General features: G+C 36.2%; 1 long non-coding RNA gene across 1 annotated transcript; it reads right to left on the reverse strand.

Annotated features, from left to right (window-relative positions):
* Nucleotides 1–6,802: 6,802 nt before the first annotated feature.
* LOC138831583 (uncharacterized) lies at nucleotides 6,803–17,855 on the reverse strand. Its single transcript, XR_011373384.1, has 3 exons — nucleotides 17,766–17,855; nucleotides 12,525–12,654; nucleotides 6,803–7,537 (listed from the first exon to the last, which is right to left on the reverse strand). It is a non-coding gene; the product is annotated as an uncharacterized lncRNA (long non-coding RNA).
* Nucleotides 17,856–18,335: the final 480 nt, after the last annotated feature.

Consider the following 18,335-nt stretch of genomic DNA (forward strand, 5'->3'; position numbering starts at 1 on the left):
ACAGGGACAAAGAAAGAGGAGATATACCTGGAACTCAAAAAATTAAATCCCCTAACAGCAAATCCTCAAAGAAACAACTGCCCAATAAATAAGTGGGCTAAAGACTTACAGAGAAACTTCTCTGAAGAGGAAAGAAGAATGGCCAATAGACACATGAAGAAATGTTCAACCTCTCTAGCCATAAAAGAAATACAAATCACAACATTGAGATACCACCTCAGCCCAGATAGAATGGCTATAATCAAGAACTCTAGTAACAACAGATGCTGGAGGGGATGTGGACAGAAGGGAACCTTACTTCATTGTTGGTGGGAGTGTAAACTTGTTCAACCACTTTGAAAAGCAATATGGAAGTTCCTCAAAAGACTCCACATAGAGCTCCCCTATGACCCAGCAATCCCACTTTTGGGCATTTACCCCAATGAGCACAAACAAGACCATACTAAAGCTACCAGCACAACTATGTTTATTGCAGCATTATTTACCATAGCTAAGATATGGAACCAACCCAGATGCCCCTCAGTAGATGAATGGATCAAGAAAATGTGGTCTATATACACAATGGAATTCTATGCCTCCATCAGAAAGAATGACATTGCCCCATTTGTTAGAAAATAGAAAGACTTGGAATTATATTAAGTGAAGTAAGCCAGGCCCAAAGAAAGATAGGTCCCATGGTTTCCCTTATTTGCAATAACTAGTATATGTATGAGAACTTTACAACTTTGGTGGGGGCAGGGAGGAGGGGGGGAGGATGGGATGGGGAAACAAAGGAGGAGGCTACAATGCTTGATAAGAAATGTACTCATTTTCTTGCCCATGTAATTGTAACCCCTCTGTACAGTATTTTCACAATAAAAATGAGAGAGAGGAGAGAAAGAAAGAGGTAAGAAGAGGGAAATGTAATATTAGTAAGTAAAATGTAAAAACATTACAAGCACATTTCATATTAGCTTGAGATTTCCCTAGATGCCTTTTGTATAAGTTTAAGACATTCCTTTTTATAGCTAGTTGGCTGTTTCTATCATGAAGGAGTGTTAGGTTTTGTCAACACATTTCTCACATCTGAGATAATTAATCATGTGGGTTTTGTTCTCTATTCTCAGTTATTATGCCTCATTATATGAATCAATTTTCAAATGCTATGCCAACTTTGCAGTCCTCTTAATCACAATATATGATTTTATATATTCTTTTTAAATATTATTTTATTGTAAAGATGCTTACAGAGGGGTTACAGTTACATGAGTAACTGTAATGAGTACCTTTCTTGTCAACCATTGTTACCCCTCCTTTGTTTTTCCCTACTATTCCTTCCCTCCCCTGTTTATATATTCTTACCCACCAGTTTGACTTTAGCTATGATCAAATATTCTGCACACTGGAATGGGAGTTACTAAGTACAACAACAGTAATAATGTGTATTTCTGGCTCTGTACCTATCATCTTTACCTATTTATGTTCATTTAATCTTAAACTTTTCTGAGTATAAGCCTGACTCTCCTCAAAGATGCATAACCTTCCCAAGGTCATAGAATTAGTTACTAGAGATCCAGACCCCATCATCTGACCCCATCATCAACATAGAATCCTAGGAAGTCTATGTTGAAAGATGGCACTCTTGCCTAAGGTACGAACTGCATCTGCTCTTCTATTTTTATTCCCCATCTATCTGCTGTGCCTGAGTGTTGGCCACTAAAGTAAATAAATAGGCATTTGGGGGTGACAAATGTATGGGTTTGCTCAATTTAGATTCAAGGTTGTAGTCACACACCATGATGCATAGGGCTGACAGCATATCGGATGACTGAAAATAGGTCATCAATACAAATCGGACTTAACTAGAAAATGTGCAATTTCTTTTCTAACCTCCAGACTTGTGATTTCTAACTTGCTGTTTTCTATGTCTGTAAGATTCTGTGCTCCAGACATGTGGGAAGACTTCTTCAGACATGTCTCCCCAGATCTGTGATGGTTATATCAATTGGGGAGAGGAACTCACAAAGAAACAAAGTCTTAAGCAGAGGACTGGCAAAATTGGAAATAGCAGTGGTGTATCCGTGAAGCGTTTTTCTATTTCCAGTATACCCTTTTACATGATTATAGTGTTTTATGATTCAAAGGGGGAGAAATTATTAAACATATGATAAGTGAGAAGTTGAAATATTTAAAACATGAAGAAAGAAGCCTCTATTGCAAGAAAAGAAACTGAGATTATAACACTTATCCTAATATTGTGAAGTATTTTAAAATCTTAATCACAATTTTCCAGTGCCTCTTAACTTTCTCATATTTAATAGTCTTTTATTTTCAAGTAAAAGCACTCAAAAATCTCAGCTACTAAGATGAAGAGCTAATTGAGAAATCTATATAAAAAAACAAAAACAGTACTTTACAGGAAACTATTGTTCTAATTAATATGAGCAAAAATGCATTCAGAGCCCCTATTTCTGTCTAATGATTGTCTCAGTTTTACCATGCCTCTGTGTATGTTAGACATTACAATCCACAGTCACTAAAGCACCTCAGCCTCCAAATCAGAAACCAGAGGCTAAACTTTTACAGTAACAGCTCACCAATTCTACATACACATAGACATAGAATTTCCAAGGAATCCACGTCTCATTGCTGAGAAAAGTGCAAGAAAGGAGCCTGGCTGAACCCCCTCTGCCCTCAATTCTTGTGTATCCTGCCCTGCTTTTCCACCAGGCAACCCTGTGTGAAGTGATAGCTCTGTACTCTCCCCCACGGCCCGTCTGCAGCGCTGCATGGCTTTGCATTGCTTAAGGATAAACAGGTTGGAGCTGCATATGGCTAACATTTCTTGTTTGAGCTGGTACAAGGAGAGGTTGTTTAGCATCTGCAGGTCTCACATGGTGTCACGGGCAGTAAAGGAATGACTGAAGTAGTTGCAGACAGCATGGAGTCTACATTCCTCTCTTTGCCTAAGAAATCATGGATAATTAAATTAACATGGATTGAATGCAAAGCATGAGAACAGAGGCATCAGCACAGAAACTCCCATCTCAATGTGTGATCGCCATATTTACCTGTATTATACGAGGCAATAAAAGCCAGAGGAGAAAAAGTAATAAAAAAAAACAAAATTGTAATAAAAACTTATATTTACATAATTTCTTTCTGCCCCAGGATTCTTAAGCATTTAATGAAAATCATCTAGGAAAATCTGTCACTGGGCATGTGACTTAGATCTGGCAGAAGAACTCATTAGCGATAACAGGGGAACCAAAGAAACAAAAAGTAAACTGGAGTATAAAAAGAGAACACGACCTCCTCAGGTTTAGCGGTGCATGCCTGTAATCCCAGCACCAGGAAAGTGGAGGCAGGAAGACCCAGAGCTCAAGACAAACCCAAGCAACATAACAAGTTTCAGGAGACCTTGTCTCAAAAATAAATAAACCAGCTAAATAAATAAATCCATATACATAAAAAAAACTCCCCTCCTCCCCACCCCCACAGCCACATACACACAAGAGGAAAAAAATCCTCATTTAGGTTGGACTTGTTCCTCATTCTGTTTCACTTTTCTTTTGTGGTACTTTTGGAATTCAGGGCTTCATGATCTCCCGCTTGAACCATGCTTCCAGCTCTGCTTTTCGGTTAGGAGATGGAATCTTTCAGACTTTTCTGCTAAAGCTGGCTTTGAACCCCATGACCTTCCATGTCTCAGCTTCCTGAATAGCTAGAATTAGAGAAGTGAGCCACTGTGCCTGGCTTCATTTTCTTTTTGGTCCATCGTGGGGCTTGAACCCTGGGCCTGGGCGCTGTCCCTCAGCTCTTCAGCTCAAGGAGAGCACTCTACCGCTTGAACCACAACGCCACTTCTGGTTTCTCGTGGTTTATTGGAGATAAGTCTCACTGACTTTCCTGCTCGGGCTGGCTTTGAACCGCAATCCTCAGATCTCAGCCTCTTGAGTAGCTAGGATTACAGGTGTGAGCCACCGGTGCCTGGCTACTATTTTTCTTTTGACTATAAAAAGATGATCAATTCCAAATCAACATCCACTGTAATCTGGAAGTGTGAGAAACAGTAAAAGGGTTCTGAATCAAAGGCTCACCTCCTATCAGCCTGCAACAGTGAAATTTACACTTACTTGGGAAACTGTCAAATAACCCAACTAACTTCCTCATAGTCCCTCTTACCTGTTTCCCAATACAGAGTTAAAGGACATGTCCTTTGTTCTATGTGCCCAATATTATTAGGTTTCCCAGGCATCTTTCCTCTACCCATGCTGAAATTCATCCTGTGGTTATGAAATCAGGCTGCCTTTGTTATGACTTTGAAAGATTTGTAAGGCACAGATGTTAGCTCCAGCTGTTTTCATCAGTGATCTGCAGGCTAAAGTGGTCCTAAGTAGGTTGTACTCTTACCGGAAGGTATTCCAGTGAATTCTCCTACCACTGACATACTGAGAAACCTCATACAAAAACAGATTCAAGAGATAAGTTCCACTTGAAGTAAACAGGATATATAAGAAGGTGAGACAGTCAGAAAATGGCTACTTCAACAGAACATGAGGACTTCTGTGGCCAATCTATTACCTTTCAATTCAATATAATCCCTTGGGTATGTAAGGCAGATAGATGCCATACGTACACATCTATGGCCATTAATAACATGACAACAGTAGTCCTTTTTTTCTTTTTTTTAGTCTAGAGAATCTGTTCCATGACAGAAGAGTGGATTCCTGAAACTGCAGATATTATCAAATCCTATTTACGTATACTATGTTTCTTTCCTAGCCATAAACTCCTATATTCAAATTCTACCTCTTTGCCATCTTCAACTTCTCGACATCATTACTCCTGTACTTTGGGGCCTTTAATCAGAATTCATTGGATACAGGCACTGGGATGCCTGTATCACTCAATCTGATGGCCAAGATGGCTACTTAGTGACTCCCAGAAATGTAGTGTGTCCAACAAGAATACACCCACTGAGCAAGGTTAGCAACCATATCCAAGTATGTAATTTTACCTTACTACTCAGAATGGCATGCAATTTAAAATTTACAGTTATTTGCTTCTGTAATCTTCCATTTAATATTTTCTTAAGACTGTTGACTGTACAGAAACTTGAGAAATGAAAAGCATGGATTTGGAAGTAAAAACATGGATTAGGGTAAACTACAGTACTGATAATAATCAGAGTGAATGTCCATTTTGTGTAGCTTCTATAACCTCTTCAAATGAAGTTACCTTGTGTGTGTGTGTGTGTGTGTGTGTGTGTGTGTGTGTGTGTGTGTGTGTGTGTGTGTGTGTGCATGCACACATCGGTATGTCAGCACTAGGACTTGAATTCAGGGCCTAATGCTCTTGCTCAGCTTTCTTGCTCAAAGTTGGCACTCTACCACTTGAGCCACACCTCCAGTTCTTTACTACCTGATGTAAGACTCAACAATATAAGAGTGTATATAATACTTTTATAACCAATTAAGAATTAGAAAACTGAAATTTAGAGTAATTATCAGCTGACTTCACAGTCCTTTGCAAAGTGACAATGATTTGAGAATGAGGTCATAATGAAAACACTCTTTATTTGTAGTTTCTCTTAGATTCTTGCATCTAGGTAACACTTCCCAGAAAAATAAATAAATAAATAGTCTGCTCAGTTGCAGAAATGTGACATTACAAAACCTGCTCTACATCCTAGATATTGTATCTTTTTAAAAAATATCAATTTACCTAGCAAACACTATACTTTTCCTTGCTAGATTACAGATTACAGTTTATTTTAATGACCATGACATTACAAAAATGAATGACCTACTCCATATAACTTTGAGACAAAACACAATAAATCCATTTGTCTACTTGTGGGTGTCTGTACACTCTCAGATACAATATCTCCTCTGGATCCTTCTAGCTCTAAAAATCCAATGATTCTAAAATTGTGCATCATAGCAGTTTTGAAGGCACAATTTAGAGTCATAGTTCTTTCTGTGCCATATGTGAGATAGAACATATCAAACCAAGATTTCTCATAGTTGCACATACATTGGACACTTTGTATGGCAATTTTGACACCAACAAACCTTTAAGAATCAACCTGCCCTATAGAGCATTTCTGCAAGGCAAGTAAACACTATCATCTGCTCCAGTTTCCCAAAACATCCTTTATAAATGATACTTTATGATATGTGATTAGGAAATATTGCCATCGTTCTTATGAGTAAACCTTATGACAATTGTATAGACAGGAAATGAAAGCCTCCAGATAGAACTATATTCATAAAACTTATGGCGCAGAAGTTTAAAAAACACAATGAAGTATTTTCATTATAGTGAAAAATCATGGCTATTTCTTACGCTTTTGCTCAGTCTGACACTTAATAAAAAAAATACCAAATTTAAATTAGATGCAATCCTAATAATCAAAACTCATAGCCAAGATTTCTTAAACATTATCACATCTACAACAACCCTATAATGTAATAAAGTAGATAAATTCTAGCCAACAAAATATTATTTACATATTCATGATTTACTTGAATTATAGTTCTCAAATTTTTCTTTATTAATAGCAGAATACCACTGTTTTCAATTTTATATCCATTAAATGTCTTGATATTTTTTAATACAAATTCTGAGTCACTCCATCTTTTTTAAGATGCTGCTCTAATCTTATTTGTGTTCTAATTTCTTCATCTGTAAACTAAAATCTCTAATTATAAATCAAAATAATAAGTGATATAAAATAATCATAAATAATCATAAAATTTATTCAATGGTATTTGGTGTTCAGTAGATACCCAATAATCATTTTCTATCATCACCATCATCATTCTTTGGCATCTTTAAATATAAGATCATGTTATCTGCAAAGATGGAGAGTTTTACTTCATCTTTCCCTATTTGGATACCCTTTATGTCTGTATCTTGTCTTATTGCTGTAGCTAGGCATTCTAATACTAAATTGAAGAGAATTGGAGAAAGTGGACATCCTTGTCTCGTTCCTGAGTTTAGAGGAAATGGCTTTAGTTTTTCGCCATTAAGTATAATGCTGGCTGCAGGTTTGTCATATACAGCCTTTATTGTATTGAGGAATGTTCCATGGATTCCTAATTTTTACAGAACCTTCATCATAAAGGGGTGTTGCATCTTGGCAAATGTTTTTTTTCTGCATCTATTGAGATAATCATGTGGTTCTTATCCTTGCTCTTGTTGATGTGATGAATTATATTAATTGATTTGCATATATTGAACCAGCTTTGCATCCCTGAAATGAATCCTGTTTGATCATAATGCATAATTTTTTGATGAATTGTTGAAGTCGATTGGCCAATATTGTTTTGCATCGATGTTCATCAAATAATTGGGTTTATAGTTCTCTTTCTTTGATGAGTCCCTACCTGGTTTTGGAATGAAGGTTATGATGGCCTCATAGAATGAGGCCATTGAAGAGTTGAAGGAGTATTGGTGTGAGTTCTGCTTTGAAGGCCTTGTAGAATTCTGCAGTAAATCCATCTGGTCTTGGGCTTTTCTTAGATGGGAGATCTCTTATTGCTGAAAATAACTAGAAGAATGGCCAATAGACACATGAAGAAATGTTCACCTTCTCTAGCCATAAAAGAAATGCAAATCAAAACAACATTGAGATTCCACCTCACCTCACCCCAATTAGAATGTCTATAATCAAGAAATCTAATAACAACAGATGAGGCCAGAAGGGAACCCTACTACATTAATGGTGGAAGTGTAAACTTGTTCAACCACTTTGGAAAGCAGTATGGAGGTTCCTCAAAAGACTCCATATAGAGCTCCCTTATGACCCAGCAATCCCACTTCTGGGCATTTACCCAAATGATCACAAACAAGGCTAAACTAAAGCTACCAGCACAACTATGTTTATTGCAGCATTATTTACCATAGCTAAGATATGGAACCAACCCAGATGCCCTTCAGTAGATAAATGGATCAAGAAAATGTGATATGTGTGTATGTGTGTGTGTGTGTGTGTGTGTGTGTGTGTGTGTGTGTGTGTGTGTGTGTGTATGAATTCTATACCTCCATCAGAAAGAATGACACTGCTCCATTTGTTATAAAATGGAAAGACTTGGATAAAATTATATTAAGTGAAGTAAGCCAGACTCAAAGAAATGTAGGTCCCATGGTTTCCCTTATTTGCAATAACTAGTATACATCTAGGATAATCTTACCAGACAAGCAGATAAGGTCAAAAACTAAGTAAGTATGGCCATTTAAGATGATGCTAAGTGAAATGAACCCCAAGATAGGGACACAAGAGGATTTTGTTCTTTATCGCTCTTGTTTTTAATGTACTATGTGATTTTTTTGTTTCTTTTGTATGTTCTTCTCCCATGATATAACCCCTGTTGTCACTGTATTTGATTTTGGTGCCCTGCATCTTGCATATACAATTCTCTAATTTGGGGAGGGGAAGGGAAATAACAAAATGCTGAAATAAGGATACAGATTGACCCATTGTAACAATGAGATGTACAAGACACTATGTTGAAAACAAAGTTTACAACTTCAGGGCTGGGGGAGGTGGGAAGGGAAGTGATGGTAGGTAAAAAACAAAAGAGGGGGTAACAATGCTGGATACGAAATGCCCTCATTACCTTACTCATGTAATTGTAACCCCTCTGTACAGTATCTTTACAGTAAGAAAAAATTTAAAATACCATATAACAAATATAAAGAATATAAATAACATAATTGTGAAAAGATATGAATAAACAAATACACCTGCACACAAAAAGACAGATCTGGAAAGTATTTTTAATTGTATTTAAATATATGCTGATTGACTTCTACCTACTCAGGAAGCTGAGAACCAGAAAACTGCAATTTGAAGCCAGCCAGTCAGCCTAAACAGAAAAAGCTTAGAGAGGTCCATTTCCAATTAATTAGCAAAAAGCCAGGCTGGAGTAATGGCACAGGTGGTAAAACTCCATCCATGAACAGAACAAGCCTAAGGTCCTGAATTTAGGCCCTAGTACTGGCAAAAAAAAAAACCCCAAAAAACAAAACAAAACAAAAACAAAAACAAAAAAACAACAAGTAATTACTAGTTGAATCAACAAGTTGTTGTTCAGCAGTTAATTGGTAAAGAAATAGTAATATGAAGTACTGAACACAATTGGTTAAATAAATTTATACAATTATACCAAACGAAATTTTGGAAAAACATTTGGGTAATCTCAAAATTCAGTCTAAGCTCTGACTCAATAATTCCTCTTCTACAAATCTATACTGAAAAGATGACTATAGATATGCTAAAGATTTACCAAGCTTATTTATCCAAGGCTTGTTTAAAATGACTGAAACATGGAAATAACTGCCAAATGAGATAAATGGTTGAATACTATGTGTGTGTGTGTGTGTGTGTGTGTGTGTGTGTGTGTGTGTGTGTGTGTGTGTGTGTGTGTGTGTATAAATTACCAAATGACTGCTAATGATGTTGAAAGACTAGGAAGATAGAGACATTTACGTTATAGTGTGGTCTTAGGTCACAAAACAGTTTACACAGCACAATTCATTCCTATTCTATTTGCAAATAAGAATATACACAAAAATAAACCACCTGCATAGACCAGAACAGATTGTTTATGTTTGATGATAGTGTTTACAGTTTTTCTTTTCTGTTTATCCTTTATCTAATTGTATGAATAGTCTACAATGAATATCAATTATTATCACAAAAGATTATTATTTTAAATTATTAAAGTTAATTGCAAATAATTAAGTAATCAAATAGTCATATTATAAATTTTGATGCAATATAAGAAAGTTTGCTTAAAAGATGGACCCATGTACTAAGAGGAATGAAAGAATACAAGGGTGCGTAGGAATAGACACAGATTTGAAGTTGATACCAATAATAATCTGACTATTTAATCAGGGGAGAAGGGAGATAAATAAACTCATAAAGGGCGTGAGAATTATAAATAAACTTCCCATCGTGCAAAATAGTAATGTGTTTTTATTTTAATGTAAGTGTGATAATGGCTAAATTACTCTAAAAGGCAAACATCTTAAAGGGGAACTGGTGGAGTACTAAGAGCTGTTAATTGATCTCCAGCATGACTGGGATTTTCAGGCTGGTGTTAAGTTTAACAATCTTGAAAGGTGTTTTGGAGTTCAAATGCAAAATAAGTCCCTCCCTTGGAGGGAATTCTGTGAATTAGTTGGAGACACAGGCATTTACAGCTCACAGGTTTCCTCATTTGCTAGAGGGTATCGTTATCTTTATAGTTCTATATATAAAATAGGCAAGTGTCCCAGGTCATGACTACTCCCATGAAAAATTGGTTATGCACTTGAGAGGGTGGGTTTAAGAAGATGAGAGAAGTCTGCAAAAGAACGGAAATATAGGATGCATTAATAAACACGAAAGCACGTCAGTTTGGAAAATTGACCCTTCTCTCTAACCGTGAGAGAATTCTGCAAGAAGGAAGACTGGTATTTCTGAGAACTACTCATGAACACACCTAGAATTCTCCAGTGCTCCAGGAAAATCACTACAGAGAAACCTCCACAAGTAGTATCCCTGTTTCTGAGTACAGGCATAGAATCATAATAATAGGGAAACTAGTCAGGAGAGTTCAGGATTCATGAAACCAATTTACCTTGAGAAGCAGGTTAATATCACCAATCTCATTTTCTTTATGAGTAAAAAACAGTTTCCAAGTTGAATAATTATTTAGAAGGTGAAAGTAAATGATATTAATAAATACCTGGTGTGTAGTAAATAACAGCTATCACTAAGACAAGATTTTATTTTCTGAGGACAAAGTTAGCAAAGAGTTTGTTGTACTAGCAACATTTAGTTGACAACTAATTATCTGAAATGTCACAATATTTCAGAAGCAAAAATCAAATGCTTATTTTTGTAACAAAATGTGTAATTTATTTTAAAACAGTATTTTTAACATCAATTATGTTGATACTTGGGGGCTATAAATGCAAAAATATTTGTATGAATGCCGTAAGACTGGTGAGAATGTTTTCCTATGAACAATAAATTAAAATATCTTTATATCTAGATCCTATACCAGTAAAAAAAAATGAAATAACTATGACACTATTAACTAATCTCATTTTAAGGTATTTCTTCTTTTTAAAATTTTTTGTCTTACTTCATCAGAGTAAACTGTGCTAAGATATATCACATCTTAGAGATAAACATTTGTTTATAGTTTGTTGTCAAAAAAAAAGAAGAATCTCTCCTGCAAGTTTATTTTCACTTCTGAAAGAAACTCCTGAGCCGTTGATTGCATCCTAGAACCATTACAACATGGTGGCAAGAATAACACTGACACATTCAATCAATCGCAATACATTAATTTTAATTTAACAAAATTGTAATTAAATGCTTTGCACCCAAAAAAGAGGGAAAAAAGAACTTTAACCCTTTCCTTTAAGAAGGGTTGAGCTATTTGGCTAAGAATCCCAAACCAATTAACAGCAGACATCCAGCTTCAAAGTAGAAACTGAGGTACTGAGTCGACCTTAATAATCAGCTTTTTAATCCAATATTGTGAAACACCCTATATTTACACTTCTTAATGAATATTTCTCTTGTGACTTCAAAAGTTGAAAATTGAATGGAATTTTATAACAAGCTGTTAAGTGTTTGAATCTCTGTTCACCATTGAACATGACCACAATTTTCAGAATGACATCCTCATGGATAAAGTGGAGATCATGTTACCTGTCTCACTAATGTGGCAAAATTAAGAGACAGCACTAAAGTAAAATCAATTTGTGAGCTATTAAAAAAGAACACCAAAATGTAAAGAAATGGTACTATCATTATTACTCAGCTTACAAAAATCTTGGCTTTTCTATTGTGAATGAACTTAATTTCCATTCCAGCAACGCAGCTCTTAGCTTCAAGATCTGAAGGATTTTTAACCAGAGGGATTTTTGCTATGCAATAAGAAAATATAAGTAATTATCTAAAACAAGGCCATCTAATTATTTCAGGGGGTGCTGCTAAGAGCATAAACCATGAAAGTGGAACCTAAGTGCTTTATTATCGGACTCATAAAACAGAAATATAGTCTGTTATTGCATTATTGCAAATCCTTTATTTTATAATACAGAATTGGGAGTGCTTCCCAAATTGTTGTTTTTATACTCAATATTGTCCTGTTAATTTTTGTATTGATATTAAAGTTATTTTTTAATATCACCTTATTTTACTACTGGATATTTTTCTACTCAAACATATAATTTATACATTAAGAAACATCTTAGAATTAAGGTCTCTGCTATAGTCATTAATTTTCCCATGTTACACACCAATTAGGCATGTATCCTCTCTATAAAGCTGTACACAGAACAAAATGCACATAACTCATCCCCATACCTAATGATACCCTCATAAACTATTTTCCCACCACTGAAGCACACATATGTTTAACTTTGAAATGCATAACCAGAAGAATGCTTTTGGGAAAAAAAAGTCTAACTGCAAATGAAATCTCATCAATTGCTACTTTTTTTTTCCTACTGTATACTTTATAAATTACCTCATCATAATTAACTCCAACCACTGGAATTAATTGCTCCCACTGATTTGGAAATTGGTCTTCTCAGTTCCTCTGAAATTAGTTGAGATCATCCCACAGATCAGAGGACAAGATAGAAATCAAGCAAAATCTATTTGGGGGGGGAACAAAAAAAAGAACTACGTTCAGTGCTTTATTGTGTTTTGATTTTAAGAGAAGGGAAAGTACTACAGGAGGATGAACATAGAGATAAATTTTACTCCATTTTATGAACAATCAGAGCTGAAAGGGACCATAATGAGCAACAAGCTTCACATTCACACATGTACAGAAAGCATGCATGTGTTATACAGTTACATACAGGACTATGGGTACACCACAGTAGAAACCAGGATCTCTGACTTCTCCGAAGAAGTAAGAATGGCCAATAGATACATCTCTGGCCATAAAAGAAATGCAAATCAAAACAATATTGAGATTCCATCTCATCCCAGATAGAATGGTCATTATCAAGAAAACTAACAGTAACAGATACAGGCAGAGATGTAGACAAAAGGGAACACTAATACACTGATGGTGGGAATGTAAACTTGTTCAACCTCTCTAGAAAGGAGTATGGAAGTTCCTTAAAAAACTAAACATTGAGCTTCCCTATGACTGAGCAAACTCCTGGATCACAAACTAGGCTGCACTAAGCCACGAGCACAACCATGATCAATGCAGCAGTGTTTATCATAGTTAAGATATAGAATCAACCCAGATGCCACTCAGTGGACAAATGGATTAAGAAAAGGTGATATATAAACATATATATATATATTCCATTGCATTTGTGTATATATATATAATTTATGCTTCTATCAGAAAAAAATGATATTGACCCATTCATAAGAAAATGCAAAGACTTGGGGAAAAGTATATTAAGCAAACTATGCCAGACCCAAGGAAATATAGGCTGCATGGTTTCTCTCATTTGTAATAATTAGAATGTGCCTATAAATCTACAAGTAAACCCAATGGGTAGTAAAAGACAAAAAATTATACTTGGACATTATTAATTAAACAGCACTCTAAACATTCACACAGTGAGACCAAAGGAAGATATTCTTAGGAAAGGATCACAAGGGCTCAATAGCTACATGTATATGATCATATAAAATGATGCTTATCGAAATGAACTCCAAGAAATGGGAACTAGAGGGTTTTTTTTTATTGTACAGTTGGTAGTACTTTTTTTTTAAGTTTATTCCCTTTAATCACTGTTTTTGATTTCTTTACCCTTTGTCTTGTATATAAGTTTATCTGATTTGGGGAGTAGAAGAGGAAACACTGAAATAGTAAGACAAAGGGTGAACTAATTCTACAGTGATACTCACTGGATACTATTTTAGAAATGAACGATACAATTTGGGGCATGGGGGGGGGTTAGAAGGGAAAGAAGAACTGGGAAAAAATGAGGGAGAGGTAACACTTTTCAAAAGAAAACATACTCATTACCTGACTTAGGTAATGTAATGCCTCTGTACATTACCTTTACCATTAAAAAACAAAAACAAAAACAAAAATCAGGATCTCTCCTTCTACCTTACAGTATTCTTCATGATGGGTATATGTCAGTGTCCCAGACTCATGATCGTGAATAAATCAGGGTTCTGTTCAGGTTATACAAAGAAGGACAGTAAGTCTTTCTCATATGGAAGTTACAAATGGGCAAAAAAGGGTTGCACATGTTATGGATTCATATGCAGTAATACAGCTGGAGTACACACGCTGGAGGAAGTGTTTGGCTGAGGTGAATACATCCCAAGTTTGCCCCACTATTTTTGTCATCAGTCTTTCCTTCCTCATTATATTAGAGGAGAAAATATACAGTTAGAAACCTAAGCAATTTAGGTTTTTGTTGCTGTTATCAGAAAAAAAAGATTGTGTTTCAAATGATCTATTTCTAGGTCAATTTTTCCCAAAAAGGTTAATGTTCTTTCAAACATTGTTCTCAGAGAGAGTCCAGGGGATCTAGCCATAGACAAATAACCTGAACATTAGGGCAAGGAATTTTCCACGTCATACTTCTCTGAGAGGCAAAAAAAATTATATATGATATGATTGGAAAAATGAGAATAAATGAAACGTGACAAAAAGCAGGCGTCAGTGTTGTCTTTCCTTGCCTTCTGTGGGGTTTTCTTAACATAACAATGTAAGTTTAAGACAGTGTCTATTGAGACTTACAAGAAGCAATGAGAAGACAAAGCTAGAAGTGTAAGGCATTAACTGGAAAGACTACCTGTGGAAGATCAAGAGAAATGGAATGAGTACATAAGGGAAGGCCTCCACTCATGATGTAGACTTGACACCTGTAAGGTATAATCGAAGAAAGAGTAGAAGAAGATGCCATAAACTAAGCACTTACAGAAGCATTGGCCAGCTGAGCAAGGAGTTACAGCACAAAGAATGCCCAGATAGGAGAAGTAGTAGTCTCCCACTGTGACAAAATTGCAAGTCTTTGTACCACTTCTAAAGAGGCTGACTAGTGTTTGGCATCTGCTCAAAAGCTCAGGCAGAGACCACAGCCATCATAGCACGGGATGCTGTCCACATTCTCCTTGTAGCACAGGAAGTTGAAGCCTGAAGGGACTGTTGAGTGTACATCACCAGGGCAATCACTTGCAGCCATCAATTCCCTTCCAGTGTGGCCACATGGGCTGACATTTATCCCAGCCAATAAGATCATCATACTCATCTTTGCCAAATTTGGTTTGGGTACAGACTTGCCGAATGACTTTGCCCAATTGGATTCACAAAGACATCCTTTATTGCAAAATTTCCACCTTATCATAACCTACCATAAACACTTTGAAAACATTCTTAAAGTACTGAACTATCAATGCTTAACTATGCCTCCACATTACCGGCAGTTGTGTTTTAGAAAATAACTAAATCTAAAAAATTCCTTTCTTATTCCAGAAAATGAATCCTCTCCCCTGAGTATCCATAGGACATTCACTCAACCTTGATTCTTCTCATTGATTTTGTCTCCCCACAGAAAAGCAACTTCATTTTTTGTCCTGCTGATTTGTTTTAATCAAATTGCTCAGTGATATAAAACACAAAATAAAGGAAAATGAGTTTTGCTTGTTTATTCTGGGTGTGTTCTGGGATAACTTTGATTTTTGCGTTCTTCTTCCCTGGTCTGGGTCACTGTATATCATATTCATTGTTACTGGCCTTCTAGGGCCCTCACTGGAGAATCACACTGGCCAATACATGTAGGAATCAGTCCCCAAATATCTTCTTTTTGTTGTTGTTGGTGGTGGTCCTGGGGCTTGAGCTCAAGGCTTACTTGCTGTCCCTAAGCTTTTTATTTTTATCACTGCTAGTGGTTTTTGAATGGTTAATTGGAGATCAGACTCTCTCAGGGACTTTTCTGCCTGGGTTGGCTTCAAACTGCAATCCTCAGTTCTTAGCCTTCTGAGTAACTAGGCTTACAGGGGAGAGTCACTGATGCCTGGCTATCTGACTTCTTAGTATTACACTTTTCTTGGAATTTAAAGGCAAACCAACTCAGAACAAAATAGATTCCTCTTGATCAAAAACAAAAAAAAAATCTGTTATTTTTAGTGTTGACCTACATATGCAATGTTTTCATCCAACAGTGAAGGATAATACATTTCTAAATTTAGACGAGTTCTAACTTCTTCCCTGCATTCCAAAATCATGAATTCAACTATTTGTTCCATATTTCCATTTGATGGATGATTCATCAAAAAGACACCTTGAACTCAACATATCCAAATTTGATCCAATTTCCCCTCCTTTTTGAGTCCTTCCTTACTTGGTGAATAGCCCAGTGTCTGGCTGTTATTGGTCAAAAACCTTGGCCTCACACTTGGCCCACCTTTATACCCACTGTACACCTCTCCTTAGAGCAGTTCTATCTACCACTTGCACCCCGAGAACTCTAGTCCAAGTCAATGTCTTCTCTCTCCAAATTCTACCAATCTCAACTGGTTTCTCTGTTGATGCCTTTGCTTCTTTAGTCTATTTTCCATTAAACCACCAGGGTGGTCTTGGTCTTGTTTATTTATATACCATATCATCTGACTCCCTTCATCAAAACTCTCCAAAGGCTTTTTTCCTTATTCAGGATGATGTGGACTATATGCTCTACCTGATTTGTCCCTGGCCATTGCTCTGATCACACTGAGGCCACTGCCTCTAGTTCTCTGCTCTTTGAGAAAGTTAAACCTCAACTCAAGAGTCTTTGCAACAAGGGCAGGGGTAACAATGTTCAACAAGAAAGAAACATATCACAAAAAAGTAGTTACTGGTAGCTATTATAAATCAGTTCTTTTGCATATGTTATCATAAATGACTAAAACAACCTAGGAGACAAAGGCAATATCACAATACATATAATGAGAGGCTTTATGTCATACAACTTGACAACAGAGACAGAACCAAGGTCCAATCATAGGTCACACTGACTACAAAGATCATGCTCATTTGTTGTGTGTTATGCAGACTCCCATCGAAATAAAATAAATGTTTATAAATACTTTGGAAGATTCATCAGTCTCCTAACAATTCTCACAACTTCCTACCTATTGACATATTATATGCTCTATAGGAAGAACCCCTCAAACTCCTTATTCCTTCTGAAATTCTGACTTATACCTGCAGGACTAGCTCAAATGATCTCTTGATTTTCTCTACCCAACCTCTTTCTCATCTCAAGTCTTCTCTGAGCCATTACAGTTTATACAGTTTGGCCACAATACCTTGATTCTGGTATTCCCATACCTTTCACTTCCTTAGCCATACACATGCCTAATTACACTCCATCAATTCTAAGTTTCTTAAAGTTAAACTCATAGTTTCATGCTTTCAGTTCCACAATGCAAAGAATAATGCCTAATGTTAGATATGCAAGTATAAAGCTGTGATAGGGTTATTTGGCAAGTCATGATAAGAACTGTAACATTCATTGATTGCTTATGAAATAGCAGTGCTTTCTAGTGATTTATTTAACATTCTTTTCCCTATACTATGATCTCAGTAGTGTGATATCTACATTGGTCATACAACTGAACAACAGACAGGTCAATTAACTTGATGCTGACATCAGAGCTAGGAAATAGCAGATCCAGGATTTGAATGTCAAAAGTCTGAATTAATAGCTAATGAGTTTCCCACAACACTATTCAGAATTGAATCTTGCAACCCCAGTACTTAGTCTGATGACTGCCGATTGTATTCCCATCCTACCTGCAGCTGTTCCATGTCATGGCATATTGCCTGTGCACTACTCCTGAGTGGAGCCACAGGACCAGAGAGATTCTTTTACTAGCAGGTGGATTCCCCATCCATATAGAATGGTTGAATATTCTAAGTAAGTTCTGGAATTTTTCAAATTCCTTCTTGAGATCTTCATTGTGACACAATAATAGCCCTACCAACAGCAAATTAAGCCAGCCAGATTTAGTCATCCTAAAAACAAATAATCCTCTAACACCAAAGAAATGTGGAGACACAAAAAACACACAATGTCTTGTGTTGACCGTGGCTTTGACCTGTAGCAATCACCAAGCCTGACAAAGATGATAAACACAGCTATTAAGCCATAGACATGAGACCAAGGCATAAGCTGGCCCCTCAGCCACCAACAATAGACTCCACTGATGTCTGATAGGTAGAACCCAAAATAGACTCTTACAATCCCCAAATCACAGAAGACATTAAATCTTAAAGGTTTTCCAAGATCATTGCTAAGCAGTTTGTTAAGATTTTAGACTAATTTAGATATTTACAACTAGCTTTTATTATATTAGGATATTT

Source organism: Dipodomys merriami, unplaced genomic scaffold (genome assembly GCF_024711535.1).
Source record: "Dipodomys merriami isolate MVZ:Mamm:240054 unplaced genomic scaffold, mDipMer1.0.p SCAF_2, whole genome shotgun sequence".
Lineage (NCBI taxonomy): Eukaryota > Metazoa > Chordata > Mammalia > Rodentia > Heteromyidae > Dipodomys > Dipodomys merriami.